The 21996-nt window shown below is 38.3% G+C and overlaps 1 protein-coding gene across 2 annotated transcripts in view; it reads right to left on the bottom strand.

Moving 5' to 3' along the window:
• lrfn5a (leucine rich repeat and fibronectin type III domain containing 5a) overlaps positions 1-21996 on the bottom strand; it is a 214114-nt gene that overhangs the window by 100675 nt on the left and 91443 nt on the right. The window contains exons 1-2 of one of the 2 annotated variants that reach the window (XM_088354419.1): positions 18508-19585; positions 18157-18259 (exon numbers count right to left, since the gene is read on the bottom strand). The gene's annotated coding sequence lies outside the window, so the exon portion shown is untranslated. Of the gene's footprint in view, positions 1-18156; positions 18260-18507; positions 19586-21996 lie in introns of those variants that run through there. The other variant, XM_088354418.1, reaches the window with a different exon arrangement.

Raw genomic sequence — 21996 nt, 5'->3', positions numbered from 1 at the left:
TTTTTTTTTTTTTTTTCAAATTTACAGTATTCCTTTGCTGTATCCAGGGTTGGGTAGGGTTACTCTAACTGGTTTACTTTCAATTACTTTTGGATTACTCCAATACCAGATATGCTAATAAAAGACAAAATAAACTAAATATGAATAAAATTATGACTCACAACACGTGGTAAGCTTTCTCTCCTGGCTTTGATCTCTTTGATCTCCAGCAAAACTAACATAAAATGCGACGGAAAATAAATGAAAATAAATCCAAACAGCTTGCCAACATCATTTTTGCCGTTCCATGTATTCTGTTACTCCCCAAGCCTGCACAAAATTTAGTAATTTATTTCATATTTAGTTTCTTTTGTCTTTTATTAGCATATTTGGTATTGGAGTAATCCAAAAGTAGTTAAAAGTAATCCAGTTAAAATAACCCGACCCAACCCTGGCTATATCGCGTTTTACTTATATCGCGATCTTGCTACTTTGCAGATTTTCATCATGCATTGTGTTCTGCATTCTGATTGGCTAAACAGAGAATGCTATATTTTATCGCCAACAAAGTTGGACTCCTCAACGAGCTTAACTTTTTCCAGCGCTATATTTGTGTCTTTGGTGCTCCGTTTTGGCTCCCTGCAGCTTTTTCAAAACATTTGATAATGGAAAAATATAGGGTTTCTGTAGGACAGAACTGAAAGGAAAATACAGTTTTCTATACTGTCCACATGATGACGACAAAGTATCACGTATAGTCAAGTGGACAATGTGCTTAATCCATACAGTTGTGCAATAAAACAGCAAGATTATATTTAATACAATTAATATATTTAGTACAGAAGTTTTTTTTAAAAAAGGAGCATTTATAAAGTTGCTAACCAAATACTTGATCCGATAAATCAATCAATCAATCAATCAATCAATCAATCAATCAATCAATCAATCAATCAATCAATCAATCCATAAAATTAATCAATCAATCAATAATTAAGTTGAAACAAGTTTCTACTTCGAGTGTTTTGACTATCGCATGTTGTTTTTGGAACGCAAACCCCGTGGAAAACGAGGGATTACCATCCACATTTTTAGATAACCAATTGCAACTGGACAATGGCCTGCATGTCAACAGACCCAAATTCAACTCTACTGAATGGAAAAAAACGACTGATAATAATGGAATATAAGTCGGTTGGCATACGTTTTTAGAGAGTGGAATAAACGGCTACATAAGCCTTAAGCTAAAAAGTTGACCTTTTCCCATTTCACGCCCACAACTTTGTGACATTTTGATCCAGGAAGTTTTTTTTTATTGCCTATCCAGGGAGCATGCTAGAAAGTATGTGATTCTGAAACATTCTGTAAACATAAGGGTCAAAATTCCCTCTTGCCCTTTGAAGAGGTACACTGGCTCATATTAAGCTTTGTTTAAAACAGGGAAACTGTCAAACGCCATAGCATTTAACAGCAAACACGGCAACAGGTCACCAGTTTGACGAGAAACCTCAAAACATCGATTTTTCTGGTCAGTGGAGGAGCCCCTACCTCTTTCACTTTGAAACTACGCTAGTCCAAAATAGGGCAGGGTAATAGTGGGGATTTTGGTATCGATCCAAACCAAGTAAATACAATGTAGTTGTCATGATTACTGATTTGGATCACCTGTCCCTGCTCATTTGGCGCAAGCTGCTGCTGGCTACCTGATTGGTTCCCTGTCCCTTTTTAAGCCCAGTCCTGTCACTCTCCGGTTGTCAGTCCGTCTGCGATCCCCTGTTGATACAAGGCAAGCCTTTTCGACACTGACTCCTGCCTGTCCTGTTTTTGCTCCCGTTTTTCCACCTGTCCGTTCCTGATCTCCCCATCTGTCTCTGTTTTTTGATCCAGACAACGTCTGCTCTCCCGTTTTTGTTCCCGACCATGTTTTCATGGTCTCGGCTACCGACCTGTTTTTCCGTCCCTGACACCGCCATCGCCCGCTACGGAACATCCACTTCCGTATTCAGATCACAATCAGATTGCGAGAGCGACTCGCTTCCCGCGTCCAGCGAGCACCGGATCACTGCCGCTGCCTTTCGTCTATATCTCAATAAATTTGTGAGAAACGTTACGCGATTGGGTCTACCCTATGTGCTGGTCATATCCCTCAAATAAAAAAAAAAACTAACAAAAATACAAACTTTTGTCTATCTTTTTATCTATCTATCTATCTATCTATCTATCTACCCTGGTCATATCCCTCAAGAGGGGTGACCGACAGCAAGAAACATAATAACCCCCACCCAAAAAAAAAAAACAGAAAAAAAAGGAAAACAAAATACCCCCAAAAACACACACAAAACTTGACCAAATTTTGACATCAAATGTTTCTCAATAACTAAAATACTTTCTATTGCTCAAAATTTCAGAACAAAAGTCAAACGAGTCAAAGTGAAACAGAAACGTAACAAAAATACAAATAGTACATAACAATGGCAAAAATTCAACTAAAATTCCTTATTTTTCAAAATAAAGTCAGCAGTGCAAATAAGATGACAACACAATTGGATCATATTTAAAAGTTATAATGCATATATACATATATATTGGTAAGACAGTATTGATTCCAATTAAATAGAATTGATCCAATCTAAGTATTTGCTCCGCATCGATACTATTAATACTTGGATCGATGCGCCCTCACTTCGTCACTTAGTCACCCCAGGAATCAAACCCATGTGGGAAACATGCCACGTAGTATTAAGTTTACTTTGATGTAAATGTGCAAATAAAAGTAAAGCAAGGGATGAAGGAGGGAAAGAACAAAAACGAGCTCCAAGTGAAAAAGTACACAGCTAATGTCCATAAATGTAATGTGCATAACTGGAAGGATTCCCTGTAAATCCATACTGAGCTTACTGGTTAATTTATTTCCAGCCTCTTCAAATATTTGACATGTGCACATTTGCCTTTACTTTGGAAATAGTTCAGAATTATCAGGTGCAGAAATATGTCAAAGTCTGTATAAGTCTTTGATTTCTAGGAATCAGTGTTTTTTTTCTATTTATTTATATTGATTATGAATGCATTTGTTAAATGTCAAAATTATATGACATACAGGGATGCTAGGGTTTGTCTGATAAGCGTATTGTTTAGAAAGCAGTCAAAATAAGAAGAGAAGACACACATGGATAATGTCACGACCGGTACCAGCAGGGGACCCAAATGCGTAATGTTTCACACAATGCTTTACTAAGGGATCGGGGAAGTCAGGGCGAGAGGAAAAAGACAGCAATCTGATGCTCGCTGGGCAGGAGGAGCGGGAAGCCCTCGCGAAAGAAGCGTGGTCAGAGACCGGAACAAGTTGGGCAACAGGGACAGGAGACGGAGCGTAGTCGGAGATCTGAAAAAGTCGGGAAGCTGGGCTGGGAGACGGAGCGTGGTCGGAGATATGAAACAAGTCGGGTAGCCGGGACGAGCAGGAAGCCAGTGATCGGATATCAATGCAGGAAACAGAATCAGGATACGGGTAGCTGGGATAGGTGAACGGAAATTGGACCGAGGATTGATACAGGAAACAGAATCAGGATTCAGGTAGCCGGGACAGGGGAACGGAGCTTGGATTGGGGATCGATACAGGAAACAGAACCAGGATACCGGTAGCCAGGACAAGAGAACGGAGCTTTAATCGGCGATCGATACAGGAAACAGAATCAGCATACAGGTAGCCGGGACAGGAGAATGGAGCTTGGACCGTGGATCGATACAGGAAACTAATCAGGATACGGGTAGCCGGGACAGGATAACGGAGCTTGGATCGGGGCGGAAACAGGTCGGGATCAATATGGGAGCCAAAGTCAAAAACACTTGCCTTGCATGGGCTGAGATTCGCAGACGAACTGACCAGGAGTGAACGAGAATAACGTGTTTAAATAGAAGGAGGATTTATTAGGGAATGAGTGGCAGCTGGGGCTGAACGAGTGAGCGCAGATGAGGCAATTGTCAAATCATGACAGATAACTTATAACTTGGGAGCAACCAGGCTGTACTTGTCCAAGACACACAACTTGAATTGTTGTGGCAGAAACATTCAATATTTAAAATTTGAGTCCAAGGTAAGGGGCTTTTAGTGTCAAGCAAATAAGTATGCCTAAACACACATCCTGTCTCACACACTTAATTTGCTCCTGATACCTCGGGTGTGAAAAGCAAATCTGGGAGATAGCAAAGATACAAACAAAAACTCAATACACATGGCTGAATTCAAGCACGTTTCAAGCTCTTTCAAGGCCAAGTTTTCAACTGTTCCTGGACCTTCAGCGACGATCAAAAAAAATATTATAACTTACTGACTAAAATAAAATGGCTATCTTGCTGATAGCACATTCTTTGGGATGTTATGAGCTGTGCTTATCTATAATGTATGATCTTTTTGTGTTATTCGCTGCTATAAACTGACATGAAAACTAAAATAGGTGTTGGGTAATATTTGAGTTCGATACAGAAAACCAAAACAAGAAAGAAAGTGCTGTATGCATAAAAAGCAGAATAATGAGTCAAGTTTGGACTCACTTTAATGGTTTTGATTGCTCTGAAGCGGAGTGCGTACAATCTTTCAATTTAAGAGACTGCTTTTCTTTTGTCATTATGTATACGTAAATGTTTTTCATTTACATATGCTGACATACTTACGACCATTCGTCTTACAAAAAACAGGAGACACGAACATTTTTTTTCGGTATCGATTATTGCTGTAAGTTATATTTTGTATTGTGTGCATCTTTTTTCGAGAACAGGACAGTACTGTAGTGCTTCATTCCGCCGCTACTGGCGCGTGGCACTGTGAGAGGTCACCCAGCATCCACGTAGAAGAGTGAATCCGTTTCCTCTTTCTAGTTCGTGTGTAAACATTCCATACTGTATTCCATGTGCATGATTTTTTAAATTCCTATTGTTTAATATCTCGTGCATGCATTCAATATGGTTGGTTTAAGGTGAAAAGAAGAGGAGAGACATTTAATTTGAAATGAAAGTGGAATAAGAGGACTTGATGCGGTTGAGAAATGGTTGGATCACTTTTTTTTTCATCCAATCTCTACCTCGGAGGACCTCTTGAAGCCCATCTTCCAAAAGTAAGTTAAACTAAACTTAATTTAATTTATTTCGAGCATATTTTATTGAATGTTCAATTTTTAGCACAAAACAGGTTAGTTATACAAGCCTTAGACATACTTATATAAACTTTATACATACTGAAGCAACTTACGGACAAATTAAACTTACGAACGATCGTCCAGAATCTTGTTTGTAAGTAGGACAGAGTCTGTATACGTTCCTTCAAAAGCCATCATATCAACAAAACACTCTGGACCCACAAAAGCAGCAAAAGGCAGAGGAATATGCTTTTTAACGCTAACAAAATTGAACTTCTCGACCTCCTAAACTTGGTCTCAAGCAACCTGTGGGTCTCTCGCGCTCACTAGTAGCTACCTGGTGCTTTTTTAAACATGTGTGATAGTGTAAAAATATCTGCTGTCTGTGGGACAGGACCATAAGGTAAACATAGTTTTCCATAAAGGCCACATAATGACGGCATTGTATCATGTGGAGTAAAGTGGATTGTGTCTTTAATCCATATACTGTAGTTGTGCACACAAATGGCAATATTTTTTTTAATATTCTAATTAGACAGTCCGGACACTATTTGTAAAAAACAAATAAAAAAAGGGATGAAGAAAAAAGTACATCACTTTTATTTGTTAAAATAATACTTGAAATAATTGGGTTTGTTCTTGAGTAAGAAATACATAGATAGATTTTAAAGGTTTCTACTATCGCAGTACGTTTTTGATAAGTAACCCCCGCGAAAAACGAAGGATGACTGCCTAAACCATTTAGCATGGTGGTGCGAGCTACGGGCGAAATACATTGAGGCGACCCTATGATGGATTTGATAGGCTGGGAACGGATACTTTGATTTCAGTTATATCATATCAGGAAAATTCGCTTGAGATACACGAAATCCTAGAAATGAGCCCGATCTGGGAACAAATACATTTCCTATGAAGAGGTACCATTGGATAATATTTGTTGAACAATTCTGTTCACATTTGAGATGTGCACTACCTAGACTATGTTAGGATTGGATTAACTCATTCAATGCCAGACATTTTTCTCAAATTGAAAGACCCCACTCTAGCCAATTTTTGCCAATTAAACTTACTTTTAAAGACCTACATAAATGTGATTTTGTAGCTATATAGGCATAGGACATATCAAATACAAGATTAAACCATCATTTTTCATTAGAAGAAAAGTATGTTACTAACTGTTACCATTGTTTAGTGCATACAACATTGCCAAGTTTCTTGAAAATACTTGTTTCCAAGATAACTTCTGAGAAAAACAGCTTTGAAATGCATGGTTTAACATTTCAAGCATAACTTTCACTTTGGTCCCTTTTTTTTTGTATCTGTGGTGCCTCCAAATGTGCTTTCTATAAACACAAGAGCATTTTACTGCAAGAACTGATGCATAAACTATGCATGAACCATGAACCTTGCAAGAACCTTTTACTTCCAGATATGTCTGGTAGGTGACACAATTTTGGTCACCATGGCGATCACATTTCTGCAGATGTGCATGAAACATCATCCCTCTCTGACCAGTTGATGACAATGGAACTTGGTAATGTTTTTGAAAGAAATACGCTCTATTGGATATTTAGGTACCTCTTACTATTTGTCCTTATCTTGCAACTCTCAACACACTAGTTTACTATGCTTATTCGCCATATGGGGCCGCCTACACACACTCATTCGCTGGGAAGAGAAAGCAAGACTAGGAAGTTGGGCTTCCTTGATGTGTGGACAAACATCAGATCAAAGACACTCCCGCCATCTAATGATGATTTATCGAATTAAGATAATTTCAAGAGGCTTGATACTGATGCGCAGCGCAAAACACTTTGTAATTTCTATTTTATTTTTTCTAAATAAAAAAAAAATATATATTTTTACATTCAGGGACAAAGCTTCAAAAACATGTTTAAATGATATGGCATTGAGTTAATGGAAGTATTTTGTAAGTGTATACATAACCTTTACCGCTCGTCTTTGCCTTATCCTTCATCTCACCTTTGTTCCCACTGCACCATAAGCAAAGGATTGGGAAAACGTTAGCTTAGTGACCCAAACCTGCCTGGCCTTCTGCTGGTCTCCCCATCTAAACTGCCCCGAGAGATTCAGACAGCATGCTAACTGTGTGCACATGGAAAAAATAAACCATTCACACGTTAACTGAAGCGAGTGAGAGGTAAAGGCGAGGTCAGAGGAGAAAAGATGTGGCTTGAGTGTAGATGACAAAATTGGTCACACGCACAATACACAAATAGGTAACTAGAATGTATATCATAAAGAAAACTTACATTTGACAATATAGCACATGTATTCTCATTTTTAATCCAAGCAGGTGAAGGAAAGGTCAGATAAACCATTTCTTACACATCACATCCTAAAGCCGACCCACAAGCCAATCTATTTGCAACATCACAAGACTACCGCCATGTATTCATCTTGGGTTTTTCTCCCATCTATCCGGCCCAACATTCATCAAAGTAAGCAGGCTACAAAAGGGATGTCTTACTTTCATCCAATTTTCCCACATATATCTGCTATCCCAGTAGGTGGGGGTGGGATTTTCTTAACTCAAAACCACAACACATTGCCTAATTATGATGATGCTGGTGGTAGACATAACTGGAGTTTATTTCCCCTAATGATCCTTATTAACTTCATGGACACTGTTACATTATTTCTAACGCTAGTTATACATGATGGTGTAGTCATTTATTTTTTCTGGATATTTACCTACTTTTGGCTGCCAATTTGAAAATGCACTTAACTAACATTATTCTTTCATTTTTTTATGCAAGTTATATCACTTTTTGTGCCAAACGAAGCATTACCATTGCTTATTTTGGCTAAACCCTAAACATAAAAAAAGCAATCCTATAAACCAAGTGTTTCGAACATACAGCCCGTGGACGGTTCACGATCTAGCTTAATAAAAAAAGTAAAGCGGCAGGGTATAATATTTTACGACTAGATGTTTTGGCAGTGGCAGGCTGTGCATTTCACACCAAGGCCTTCAGTAGGTTAAATCAAGCCAACCCTGAATAACAATGTTATGGCTATAAAACATTTACTGCTGCTACAGCTGTGGCACACATAACAAGCATCAATAATAACAGCATAAAATATACAATTATTTCAGAAATGTATTTGCACATGAATCAAACCTCCTTACTTTCCTCATGAAGACTTAAATTACTCTGTTGTACAGTTTTTCCATGTGTTACAGTTCCACCAAGAACTTCTGTATCGCCATCGAAGCTAATGCTGAAAATCGAGCCTGTCCTCTCCTGTGATATTTCTGGTTAAAGGTTTTATGCAAATTAGGGCTGAACATGTCAGTTCGGCTGAAACAGTGAACACAGGGATTTATTTTTTTACCCTTTTATTGTGAAATCACTGATTATTTTCTTTTGCTTTTCAGAAGGCCCAGCTCCACCAACTCAAAATCTGATTGGTGAAACCAACAACAGGACCGCAAGGGATATCATGCCTCCGGTCCTGCAGAACTGGTTGTTTTTTATTCTGGCAACAGGTGATGGCTGGAATGTGATTGGTTAAATTTTAAAATATTGAAACACATATCTGGAAGCAGCACAATACGTGGAAAAGCAGTGAAAGGAAGCTGATTTGGAGTTATTTAACAAGTATTCATGGACAAAATAAAGTTGACATCGCATGATTAAGTTATTTTTTAGGCTAGCAGAGAAGTTCTTGCAGGCCCTGAAAGCTCACCAATGTAGAGTATTTAACGTTTGGTCAGAATCTTGTTTTGCAATTTTAGAAAATGATCAAACAATTTAAAAATAGGTGAGGTGAATACTGTGTTTTAAGTCAATCGATACTGGTGAAATGGGAGGTTTGGGAGGGGGCCGTTAGGTTGCGCATCAAAGGTTGCCATGACAATCCACCAGGGGGTCGGGCCCTCCCAGGAGACCGTCGGAGAGCTGGTATACGTCTCACCTTGCAAGGGCAGTCTGAATTTGTCCAGCCAGAAGGCTAGAGGGCATATCCTAACAAGAAGAACAGGACTAAAATCCCTGGCCGGTCCTGACCAAATCTCAGCTCCACAGGTGGCCAGAGAACCTTGCTAAGTCAGCAGCCAAAGTTGATCAAGCTAGCAGCCAGACCGGTGGGACAAAGCCAGCGACCTCAGAGAAGCTCAATCCTCCAGCAGCCAATCTCTGCTTCAACACCCTGCATCCTGTGGTACTCGTCTCAACTGAGTCTCAAGCCTACCAGGATTCCTCATCGCTCCACAGCAAAGGAGATAAAGACTTGGCTGTCATCTTCATTGAAGCAGAACTTCACAGAAGATCTCATTGTTTCTAGGTCTTGGTATTGGTAGGACGTAAAAGGGGGAACTCTATTAAATACAATAATGTAATGATCAAGCCAACGTTGTCCATCCAAATGGTGCCAGTTTAAGTTCTTAACTTCTAGTCGTCTTTGTTTTATTTTCTTATGATTTTTGTTCTATTCAAGCTTTTTCAGTAGATGACTAGTAGAAATAAAAGTCCATAAATCCAAGAGTGTGTATGTCTTGATTAAAGCATATTGAACTACCAAAACAGTCAAAACAATTCACCTAAAGTGTGTGTAGTCACCCTTCAGAATAACAAACCAAGGTTTTTTATCCATTTTCCTGACATAATGATCTAAAAACGTATGTGGTGCTCCACAAAGGCAAGACGAGTTTTGAAAAGAATAAACTCGGCTCTTTAATTCAATTGGTCAATAAATTGTTTGTTAGAATAATTTATTTACCACCCATATTCGCGACACCACTGATATCCAGTGTGCCTGTGCTGCACATGTAGAATCCATTTGATGTTTTAACACAACACAGTAAACAATTAGACATGCTTATATATTTGTCTTTGTAATTTGTTCTCACATTTCCTTACCTCAAATCTTCATGAATAAGTGTAATTAATAGACACACAACATCAATTATCCACATGGCAATTGAACTGCCTTACATCGCATCGCATTGTAAAAACTCAAGTTTAAAGGTTGAGGAAAAAAAATATGTAAATGTTTATAAAACCTTAAAGCGACACTGTAATATTTGATCAGTATATGTTGCAGAATTGTGTAGAGCAAATTAAAATTAGTGCTACAAAACAAAGGGACAAATACAAACTACAGAGACTCAAAGTGACAAAAACGTTTTTCTTCTCATTTTTTTTCCTAGTCTTTCACGAGGTCTAAATATAGTGGAATCGAGAGCTCTTGTTGGTGATAGGAATGAGTGGAGAGGTGTTGTAAAAGGATAGTGGGATGTTTAGACGTATTCTAAGTGATGTGCAGGGCACCTGTATGATACTGCAAGGGTAAACCAGTGAAAGCTGTCGAGCCCTGTTGTTTAACAGAAGAGTGTTTTGTGTCACTCTGACCCGAGTGACATGGCCACTTTCTTGTTTCCTGTTTCATCTGGGGGGGAAGAAAGTCATGGCTACTTTGTGGTCAGAACATGCATCCATTATCTGCACCGTTTATCTTCAGTAGGGTCGCGGGGGTGCTGGAGCCCATCTCAGCTATCCTCGGGCAGTGGACATGATACACCCTGAACTGGTTGCCAGCCAGTCGCAGGGCACACAGAGACAGACATCTCACTCACTCATTCACACCTAGTGACAATTTGGTCCGGCCAAGTAACGTGACATGCATGTTTTTGGAATGTGGGAGGAAACCGGAGTGCCCGGAGTAAACCCACGCAAGCACGGGGAGAACATGCAAACTCCACACATGAAAGTTCGATCTCATGACCTTTGCCGCGCTAACCACTCAGCTGCCATGCTGCATGGTCAGAACATCTAAGTTAAATTTATCAGCATGTTGTAAGCAAATTTGTTATGCACGGGCCACCGTTAATTATGGTATATTTTGCAACCCATATGCAAATAGATATTTCTATTTTATTTTGGATTTTCTATTACTTTGTTCCTTTGTGCCGAAAGAAGCCAGCCTGTGCTCATTTTGGTTAAAAGCAAAACATAAAAAAAACTACCCCATAAACAGTACAACAAAAAATGTTCCAAGTCTTTTGATTGGTTGTCTTAAATCTGGTACCTGGTCTCCTTAAAGAGCACACAGCTATGTGCACAGTTTATTGCTGTCTTTTTACTCTTCCATCTGCAGTTTGTAAAAGGAACAACCACAATGCAATTAAAAACATACATTTGAAGATAACAAGTTATGTTCATTCAGCAACTGTGTCTGCCTGTAAGTGAAATTGGGGCATGACAATGTCTGGTACTTTTTATTTCATTGAAAAGATAAAACACAGTCACTTGGTTGATCTCTTGTTTTTTTTTTTCGTCAGAATCTTTCTTGCAGTTCCCCACAAGCAAGACAATTACCTAAAAACAAGCTAAAAGAGTAAACAAGAAACATCTGCCAATTCCAGTGGCATCGTCAACTGGTTCACAAAAGAGTTTAACTGACACTGAAGCATTGCACAAAGTGAACCGAAAAACTAAAATACATACAGGCAAAGAATTCACAGTAATTCACAACTTCCGCATACATAAGAATATCAAAAGCACTCCAGATATGTTTTCACAGCTTTTTCCACACTCAAAATTTAAATCAAGTTTCCTTTGATCATTATTGGCGTACGGCATCATGGTGTGGTATGCTGGGACCATAGCACCAGAAAGGAGATCCTTCATAGCGCCATAGACACAGCCCAGAAAAGCAGCAGCTTCTATCTGCCCAGCTTGGACAACATTGCCGGCTTGCGCTACTGGAGCAGAGGCAGTAACATTATTAAGGGTCCTATGCTAGAGGTCCCTTAAAACAAGGAAAAGGTTCAGAAACAATTTCTTCTGCGGAGCCATCACCACCCTAAACAAGCAAACACGACTGTGTAAAAATATCTTGCCTATGTATAAGAAAAAATACATTCACCTTTTATTTTGGTATTATTATTTTGCAGAGCGGTTGTTACACATCCAGAGTTTCGTGAAAAAGGGGGCATTTCATACTAAAGCAGGGGTGGGCAAACAGTTTGATTCGTGGGCCACATTGGGTTAAAACATTCTCCGGAGGGACCAATGCTTTGTTGAAACGTTCTAACTTTTGGAGACGTCCTACCAATGCCTAGAGTGCATGCACACAAGGCTGATTGTAATTTCCTAAGGAGAATACTTACAATTTTAATTTTGATTTAGTCTTATTTGATTATTTTACTGCTTCAAAATACTCTTTTATGGCATAGCTTTTAAGCCTGATGTGTGTTTCTGTGGTAGCTTTGTACCACGCTGTTTGGGACAGCATTAGCTCAGGAGGTAGAGCGTTCGTCTTGGGATCCTTGCACGGCTGACCCTGCTATCGGTTAGTTAGTGTTTAAACAGGAAAAGTGTGAAGAACATTGTAAAGCGCTTTGGGAGGTCTTCATTGACTTGAAACGTGTTATATAAATGCAGACCATTGACATTTACATTTATTGACTACAGTAATCACACACTGTATCTATGCCTGCCAACCCTTGTTAAATGTCACAAGTAAAATGTTGCTAGTTTTATTTGATAAGAAAGAAAACTACATTTGCTGTCAGATTAGCCTACGGTAGGACGTCTCGGCAAGGGAGGACATTTGGGCACAACACCGGGCCAGAAGGAAACAATTGATTGGATTTTTTAATTTTTTCTTTGTTACTAATACAGTCTGCAATCTAATACCTTGGCAATAAATGAGTAAAAAAAAAAAAGTAAGGCATATCCAATTTTTCTTATAACTTCCAAAAACACTTATTTTCTGAGCTTTTATAACTTATTTCATTCATGCAAATTATAAAAAATGACAAAAATAATGAGAATAACAGCCACGGTATGCGTTTATGAAGAGAAAAAATGCTGACATTTAAATGTTATATTTTGAGTTTTATGTATAAAGAGACAATTTAAAGGAATGTGATACATTATTTAATTTAATTTTGATAATATGTATTGAAAACTCAAAATGCAAAATGGCTAGCTCTGTCGTGTTTGTGTTTTTCGTCAAATTTGATATGTGTCTTGATAGATAAAACGCATACCTGATAAAAGTAGCAAGTGAAGAAAATTGAAATCACCTTTTTGAACGTTTGAGACAGGGCGAAAGGAGTGTCACTAAACAAAAAAACTGTAAAATGTATACCATAGTTTTAACCATAAGATCATTTGTAAATTGACTAAAAGTGATGTGAGCCATGATAATCAATTGAAGAGATTAATTGAAGAAGTGTCCAAGCTCATTTAGGGGACATGTATCCTATTAGCCTTTAACATCAACCTGTCATTCCTTTTTTTGGTTATTTTTTTCATGTGATGTTAGCTTGAAAAGAAAAAAAAATGTTATTGACCTATTTTCATTGCAGTATTTTTCTGAACGCAATTACACCTTAAGGCCCTAAACAAGCACTAATTTGTGAATATTGCCTAAAGAATGGTACCTCTACTTACAAATCTAATTAGTTCTGGGAGAAGCTTCATAACCTGAAAACTTCGTAATTAGAGACACATTTTGATAGTAAATGCACAAATCTGTTCCGAGCCCTGCAAAAGGAAAATATATATGTTTTAATAAATCATGAAAGAACATTAGAACATGAAACAAATACATGTCAAAATGAGATTACTGCACAAATAACATAAAAAAGAGGCACATAATGTAAAAAACTAAGAAGTAAGGGACTCAAACAAAGATTCAAATACCTTTTGACCTAGCGTATCTTGAAAAAAATGATGTTGTCTGCTTTTGCCAGCATTTGGCAAGCCGTCAGAAATAGCATCGAGGCAGACACAGCGATACTAGGAATTGTCAATACTTTTTTGGGTGATTCCTTTCCGGGAATTCTGAGACTTCGCAGAAATGTCTTGAATTTGGGCTGATTGGATGAAGGCTGCGTCCTCTCCCCGCTATCTTGCCGGGACCCTTCCTACTCGTCTTCTCTGAACTCAGAACTGTTACATTGACACGAAGAACATGCTGGGAGCATGCATGGGCATTGGGTTGCCAGGCAGATTTTAAGAGATAGCCAGTTTGTTTACGTTCAGGAAATTCTGGGAGCAGCTAATAGCAGCGCATACTTTAATGTATGTTTGCCTTTGTAACTACAGGCAATATTTACTTTTCTTGAACAATCTTTTCCTTTTTTATCTTGTTTTCTCTATCTTTTATTACATTTTTATTTAGGAGTGCTACATCTAATCTCGTAATTTAATGAACTTTGTGTTGCTATCAATGACAATAAAGGCAATTGTATTCTATTCTGAGAATCACAAACATGCCAAACTGAGGGTGCTATAAGTGACAAACCAGAGCAAAAACCAATCATTAAGTCAAAGGGATTGTTTGTGGGCTTGAGAATTGCTTCATGGCCCTAAACTGGGCAAATGTATCGACATTGCTTGCAACAATCTAGAGAGTATATTGTTCACTCCTATCCCTAAATTGAAAATGTTTCAAAGCACTAGTAATCCAGGGACTGGCTGCTCCTCAAAACTGGGTTAACATTTAGGGTTTATGAGGATGCTCATGGGTTGCCCCACGTGAGGGTTTGCTACAGTTCGTGTCTTCACTTCATACACTTTATGTGCCTAATGCAATGTGTAGAGGCTAAATGTAAACAAAACACCCTGCCAAAGAAAACAACACTCCCTTCTACTGTAGTGCAGATGCAATTTCACTTTATTTTGGGAAAGTTAACAAAATAAAAAGTGCCTGAAGTCAAACAAGCGTGAGCCCCCCTTGACGGAGTATTGCACCACCCCAGGGCGGCCCGCCTAACTATTTGAGAACCACCTCTGTAGGTACATTATGTTTCAAGGTTTATGTTTTTTGTAACATTGAAGGTAAAGAAAAAAAAAAAAAACACAAAAAGACACCCTGACTTGTAGTGTGTGGATGTATCTCTTAACCGCAATTTTGCTACTAAACTAAACTTCTATTGCCCAGTGAGTGTAAATTATCGGTTAGGTTTGAAAAAAATAAAAAAAATAAAAAAACGCACCCGGGTGTCTTTGCCGAAGCTTAAGCTCCTTTCGATCACAGATAAGAAATCTAACACATTTAGCTGAACATTTACAAAAATCCCAAATGAAAAGCAGATAAAACTTTAAAATCATTTCATCAATCATTTTAATCATTTTCACTTTTTTAGTGTTTACGTACTATTTCTATCACTTTCCACTATGGATACATTTCCCTCAGATAAGCTGTAGTAGGAATTGATTGATCTAATTGTTTTTTTGCTTTTTGTAATACAAATGCATAGTTGATAAACACTACAAGAGATTCAATTTTATCCATGGATCAATTTTCTGTCCTTTTCTGATCTTCATTAGGGTTACAGGGGTGCTTGAGCCCACCTAGCCATCTTTGGGCAGTGGGTCGGGGGGCACCCTGAACTTGTTGCCGGACAGTCGCAGGGCACACACTGACAATTAACTGGACATGCATGTTTTTGGAATGCTGAAGGAAACTGGAGTGCCCTGAAGAAACCCATGCAGGCATGGGAAGAACATGTAAACTCCACACGAGAAAGCTGCGGTAGCTGGAATCGAACCCGGACCTCGCTAACCACCCAGCCATGTGCCGCAATCAGATTTAATTTCAATGAAAGAAAAAAAAAAAACATTGGGGGAAAAAAACGTTCAGTACTCAGAACTTTGTATCCTGCTCAAATGTGAAATGGACAATGTGTTTGCATATTGTTTTGTCTGGTACCTGCGAGAGTCTATTTCGAACAGTGTGCTGCTGACTGACGTTTTGAAATTATATTATGCTATTCATGATGAAATGGGCGTCATGTGCATTATAAATCTACTCTTGGCAAACGTTCAATAAGAATATTTTCCAATGGGAGCATGACAGTTGCTCCAGACTTAAATTATTTTTCTTACATTTGGTTCACAAACCCATTGAGTATTGCATAAATCACCACATTTAAGCTAAACAAAGTGTATGTTATTTTTCTCCGCTTTTACTTACTCCATTGTTTTTAGGTTAAACTGCTATAAAGGTTACGAACTGAACATTTGTCTTATATAGTGCATATCGCAAAACACAGATCTTCCAGTTCCGTTATCACTTCCTGACTATTTTATCGTCTTTTTTTATCTTTCGAGCTGAGTTCAGTTGTCAGCAATATCCCCGAGGGACCCATTGAGATTCACTCGAACAACCGGCTGAAGAGATGGTTAAAAAAAAAGCTGAATTTAGAAAGGAGAAAGCAGCCACAGGGGAGAGCAGATCAGCAGCATCCAATTATAATTTATTCCATTCTGGAATAGAGCATAGTTTAAAATGTTATGGGTTTTGATCATTCTAAGGAGGTTCACGTTCAAGAGTTAAAGTCAAATGTAATCAAACACCAATTAACCATAGATTCCATTAATTCTTTCCCGAAATTGTAAGGGTGGGACATGTTAATTTCCATAGCCTTGACTGATTCAGGCAGGATTCACTGACGAATCCAAATTGGCCCCCCTTTTGTCTTATGCACATCCCAGACGAGGTACAACTACCGAATTAGGTCATCTCCATGGTAAAAGAGAACATCCTTCATCCTTCATGAAAATTGTTTTTTTTTATATTTTGAAAATAGAAGATAATGTCGTCATTTAGATTGGTATGACACAGCTCTTTTCATTGTACAGCTGCTTGATGTGTGCATATGTCCACCTGTAAAAAGTGCATGTGTCATAAAAATGTAGGGTTTCCAACTGATCCTTAAAAAAAGTATTACTCAATTATTTAGAAGGTAAAGTACATATTCCTTATGAAGCTGAAAAACAACAACCTCTGGCGCATAGTACAGTACAGTGCTTGAGATTCTACGGTAACAAGCACCCATCCCTGTGACTTATCAAACTGTATTTCTATAGCACTTTTTCAGACAAATTACAACTCAAAGTGCAAAATCCACAGAAACACCCAAAAGACTGAAAATAAAATAAAATACAAACATCAAAAAGAGAAAAAAAACTTGTACCTCTGACTTTAAGCTAAATGTGAGGAAGGCTGCTGAAGAAAAAAAACAACAAAGGTTTGTTTGGATGATTGAAAAATGTAGGAAAAATTATGTATTTGTGTATAATGCGAATTGTTTTTTAACTTAAAAAAAACTCAACGTTTGACTGCGTTTTATATAAGAGGTTTTACCATATAATCTGAATTATCGTTGTAACGGGATTAAAACCGGTTTACAGCAGTCAGAGTGCCAAACTGTGACCACTGGACAACCATAGATGTGTCATCAGGACTAGAAGAATATCATATTATTTTATTGTTGTAACGTGAAACACACAACGGAATTGACATTTATCTCCTTTTACATGACTAGGAGTGTGATAATGAGATAAAAGCTACTGCATTTTTGTATGTCATTTATACCACTGGTGGTTACGTGGTAAGAATTCGGTGTTCCACCCACTGTGATCCAGGTTTGAGTCCTGCAAAGTTTGAGTTAAGAAAACGTGGAGCAAACTTTTGCCCTAATTTCTAATCAATAAATACGGTACCTCAGGCCAAACATGCGAACAGGGGATCCCAACATGGACAGTACCCAGAAATGGAGGAGTTATTTGAAGGGTTTGACGCACAGAGACAAAATAGATATGGGGTGCCTCCGTTTTAGTGTTCCTTTGCAAGATTTGAAGATTGAACAAGCCAATTAATATTAAAAGGCTCTACTGCTTCCACAGGTATGTGAACATGTTTTCATCCATTTATTTTACTATGCGGATATTTCAAAACTGTTTTAAGCGCTCAGCTTGTATGAGATGTAGGCTTATGTGTGAGTATATACAGTAATATGTAACTAGATAGTAACTCCCTGCGTAATGCACTACATGTTGTAGTTAGTAATAAGGGCATATCTGAATTATGTTTGAAAGACAGTAACTGTAAAAGGGACTGTAACTGATTATTACTCTACAGTAACGCACCCAACACTGGACATCAGTGAAGACAGACACCCAACACATTATCTCATCTTGAATTCGTACATGCAACAACGCAAGGTTTGCAAACATTGCTCATGTTTGTTTCTTAAACAAATCAAGAAAAACAACCTTACCTTGACAGCTCTGAACGTTAACAATCCGCCCGCAGAATTCACATGTTAACGTAGATTGTCACCGATGACGCTACTGGTGGAATACACTGTCTGTGTTTATTTGCTAGAAAGTAGAGAGAAAGGTACAATTTAGCAGTCTGCAGCACTACAAAACGTTTTCTAGTGTTGTCAGCAGCTTAATTGCTTGGTTGGCCTTGAACTGAAAGCTAAACAGCAGCTACTGTGCACCAGAGAACAAGAGGAAGTTGAGAGCAAATGCCTTTAACGTGGCCCACCCACACAAAACACAGAGGAGAGGCTGGATGTCAATAACTGCTACACGGTTGGCCATTGATCCCGGAGACATCCCACCTTGAATCTCTCCCTCCATTATTTGACCTCTTGCTTCTCTCCGCATCTTCGTCCTCGGACTCTTCTCCTCCTGTTTTTCCCAATTGTACTCACCCCTGTCTGCCCTATTTATGCCTCTTTTAGTCTTTCTACCTCCCCTAGCATTTTAGCTGAGCTCCTTCACAGTAATGAACACTTGTATCCTAGCAGTGCCAGTAGACTGAAAAGACTGATTGGGGAAAAAAACGTTGTGCAATCAATGTATTTAGAACTTAAATTAAAACACCGTAAATTCTGGACTACAAGCTGCTACTTTGTTTGATACATGTCAAACGCTGCAGCTTTAAATATGATGCAGCTTTTTCTTTTTTTCTTTTTTTTGTGGCAGGATACACGTTTTGCCCAGCAACAGTAGACCAATTCAATGAATGAGTAGTTATGCGATGTGCAAATAAATTGTATGACTAGTCCCGTGTTCTTGTCATGATGACTGATTACATTCACCTGTGCCCGCTCGTTTGGCACCAGCCGCTGCTGGCTTCCTGATTGGTTCCCCGTCCTACTTAAGCTCCGTCCTTTCACTTGCCTGGTGTCAGTCTGTCGGCGAACTTCTGTTTTCACAAAGCAAGCATTTTTGACTCTGACTCCCGTCGGGCCCGTTTTTCACCCATTTTCCACCCTTCCATTACCAATTTCCCTGTTTGTCTCCGGCTAATGACTTGTTTTTTGACCCCGGCCACGTTCTGATCTCCCATCCCGGATAACGACCCGTTTTTCCGTCTACTACACTACAATATCCCGCTCCGGAAGATCCATTACCGCATTCGGAACACGTTACGATTCTGTGCGTGGCTTGCTTCTCGCGTCCAGCGAGTACCGTATCGCGGATGCTGCCTTTCCTCTATATCTCAATAAACTTGTGATTAACGTTACGCATCTGGGTCCTACTTCCGTTCTGGTCGTGACAGTTCTGTTATTGTAAATCAGTCACGAATTAAATGTGTTCGGCACCGAAGAAAACGGCAAGCTGGTCTTTTCCACAATGCATGTGCTATAAATACAAAACACCACGGGGACATCTGGAAACATTTATGATGCCGTTCGAGAAAAAGTAGTTCAAGTTTTTGCCAACATTATTCATATAATATAGACAGGAGCAAAATGGGAGGTTTGGCATTAACTTATTAAATACTTGAAATGTACTCAGGTCACTGGAGTTGGCTTTAATCCTCCAGAAACGATACCAAGCTAATGCAATTTGGTCCATTACAACAGCAACCATCAACGACAGCAACACCAAATATAACACATTGAAAAGGGCCTCGCTACTCTTTCTGTTCATTCTGTGTTGCAATCTGGTACTATTCTCCACAGTATGGTTGCCCTTGCGCTGTAGTCGAGAAGTGTAGGGCTCACATTTTACATGACACAGCCCTCATTGGTGTTTTATTTCGGCACATTAATACATTCTCGCTCATATTTTTAATCGCCAATGACGCAGCCGGTGTGTGAGGGGCGGAGGGTTATACAGGGCCATTAGCGTTCTAAAGCCAATGACATAAACACCAAATACCTGGCGTGGTGGGCGCCAGCCTCAAAATGTAGGAAATGGACGTAAATTACTATTTTTTTATCACCGTTTCATCCTACGGCTTAAAATCAGTGGGACTTGGACAAAGACAAATTTGAGTTTTGTTCTTCATTTGAGCATGCTGCTTTTGAAAAGGTGCGCTCTGTGCTGATTTTGTTGTTGTATAGCTGTTTACAATATTTTCGAAAAACAAAATATGAGAAGAACTCATATTAAATAAGACAGCATTCAAGCAATAAGACAAAACAAACTTCTGTTACATAACATCAGGCATCTTATTTTACACCACACTGCGCACTTGATACAGGAATTATGCTTCATAAGAGACTGGTTTATTATTTATTGTGCTCACAGCATGGTAAATGTACACAGTCTCTGCACACATAGGGGGCCACGTACCGTCAACAAATGTCCCTCTGATATCATCCGTCAATGTTTGAACTCATCCCTACGTGTGAAAGCATTATTCACCTTCACTTGGAGCTTGTTTGTGAGTCTTGATGACACCAAACAAAAACAAACACAACCTAGCATTGTGGTGCCACTAAAATATATTTAATATTTCAAATCTGTAGTTTGCAAACAGTGTTATGCGTATCCCTCGAGCAGGGGTCGTAAACCCGAAATGTTGAAAGAGCCTTATTGGACCCCCAAAAAACAAACACAAAAAATAAATTAAAATAAGATAAAATTGAATTATACATAGCCTTAAGAAAGCATTGTTTTTATATATATATACATATATATATATATATATATATATATATATATATATATATATATATATATATATATATATATATTTTTTTTTTTTTTTTCAGGGTTAGAGTTAGGGTTAGGGTTAACGAGTCATTAGCCAGTGACAAACGGGGAAATCAGGAATGGACATATAATATGTGTCCTTTAAGACAAAATTTGGATTCCCAAAAAATATTACTTGGTTTGGAACTAGTATGCGTCAATTTTGGGGTCAAAAACAAATTACCTAATGTTAAGTTAGAAAAAAAATGGATATATGTATATATATATATAAATATATATAACACTTCTACAAAACAACCGATTCAGAACAAAAGTCAAGTGAGTCCAACCACAAAATATTAATGTCAACAATTAATGTCAACAAGAAACTATAATAGCTTATCTTTAAAATAAAATCATCAGTGCAAATTAAGTGCAAACACAATCCCATCTAATCTCATCAATTAACACTACGAATAAGAGAAAAAGTTCTATAAAACAAAGGATTGAGAAAAAAAGTCAAAGGAGTCCAACTAAAAAAAGAACAATGCAACAAAAATACAAATACTGTATAGCAATGTAAAAAAGTGTACTAAAATAAAAATCAGCTTTGCAAATAAAGTACAAGCACAATCCCATCCAATTTGAAATGTATAATGTATCCATAACCCTACAATCCTCTAACTACATAGGTATAGTGCTATTAATGTGAAGACAGCATCCCAATAATGTTGATCCGAACCAAATACACGCTCAGTAATATAAAGATTGATATTTGTATCGCTCCTTAGGGCACTCAAATTTGTATGCACATACAATATCACAGAAGTTGCTGATGCAGCAGATGGACAACCAGGTCTGCATTCCAATGTCCCACCTGAGGGGTACAATTCAATTAAATGTGTTATCATGCTGGTTTATTGGTTTCTAGGTAAAAAAACTCAAAAAGCAAACTCACAAAAACCTAATTGGATGTGTGGTATGTTTCATATCATATCGCATTCAGTCCATACTGTATCCACGCTATGTCATACACGCATTATTCAAATTTGAATTCTCTTTGCATCTCGGCTACTTTTCCTAGTTTCAAACTGCAAACACAGCGGTGTACGTACCGTATTCTGTATGCATTGTCATGCCCGATGGTCGGTTGAATCCATAGATTGAATCCATGCAAG

Source organism: Urocampus carinirostris, chromosome 15 (genome assembly GCF_059441175.1).
Source record: "Urocampus carinirostris isolate Australia breed hairy pipefish chromosome 15, RoL_Ucar_1.0, whole genome shotgun sequence".
Lineage (NCBI taxonomy): Eukaryota > Metazoa > Chordata > Actinopteri > Syngnathiformes > Syngnathidae > Urocampus > Urocampus carinirostris.
This window is presented reverse-complemented; position numbering and strand designations above follow the sequence as displayed.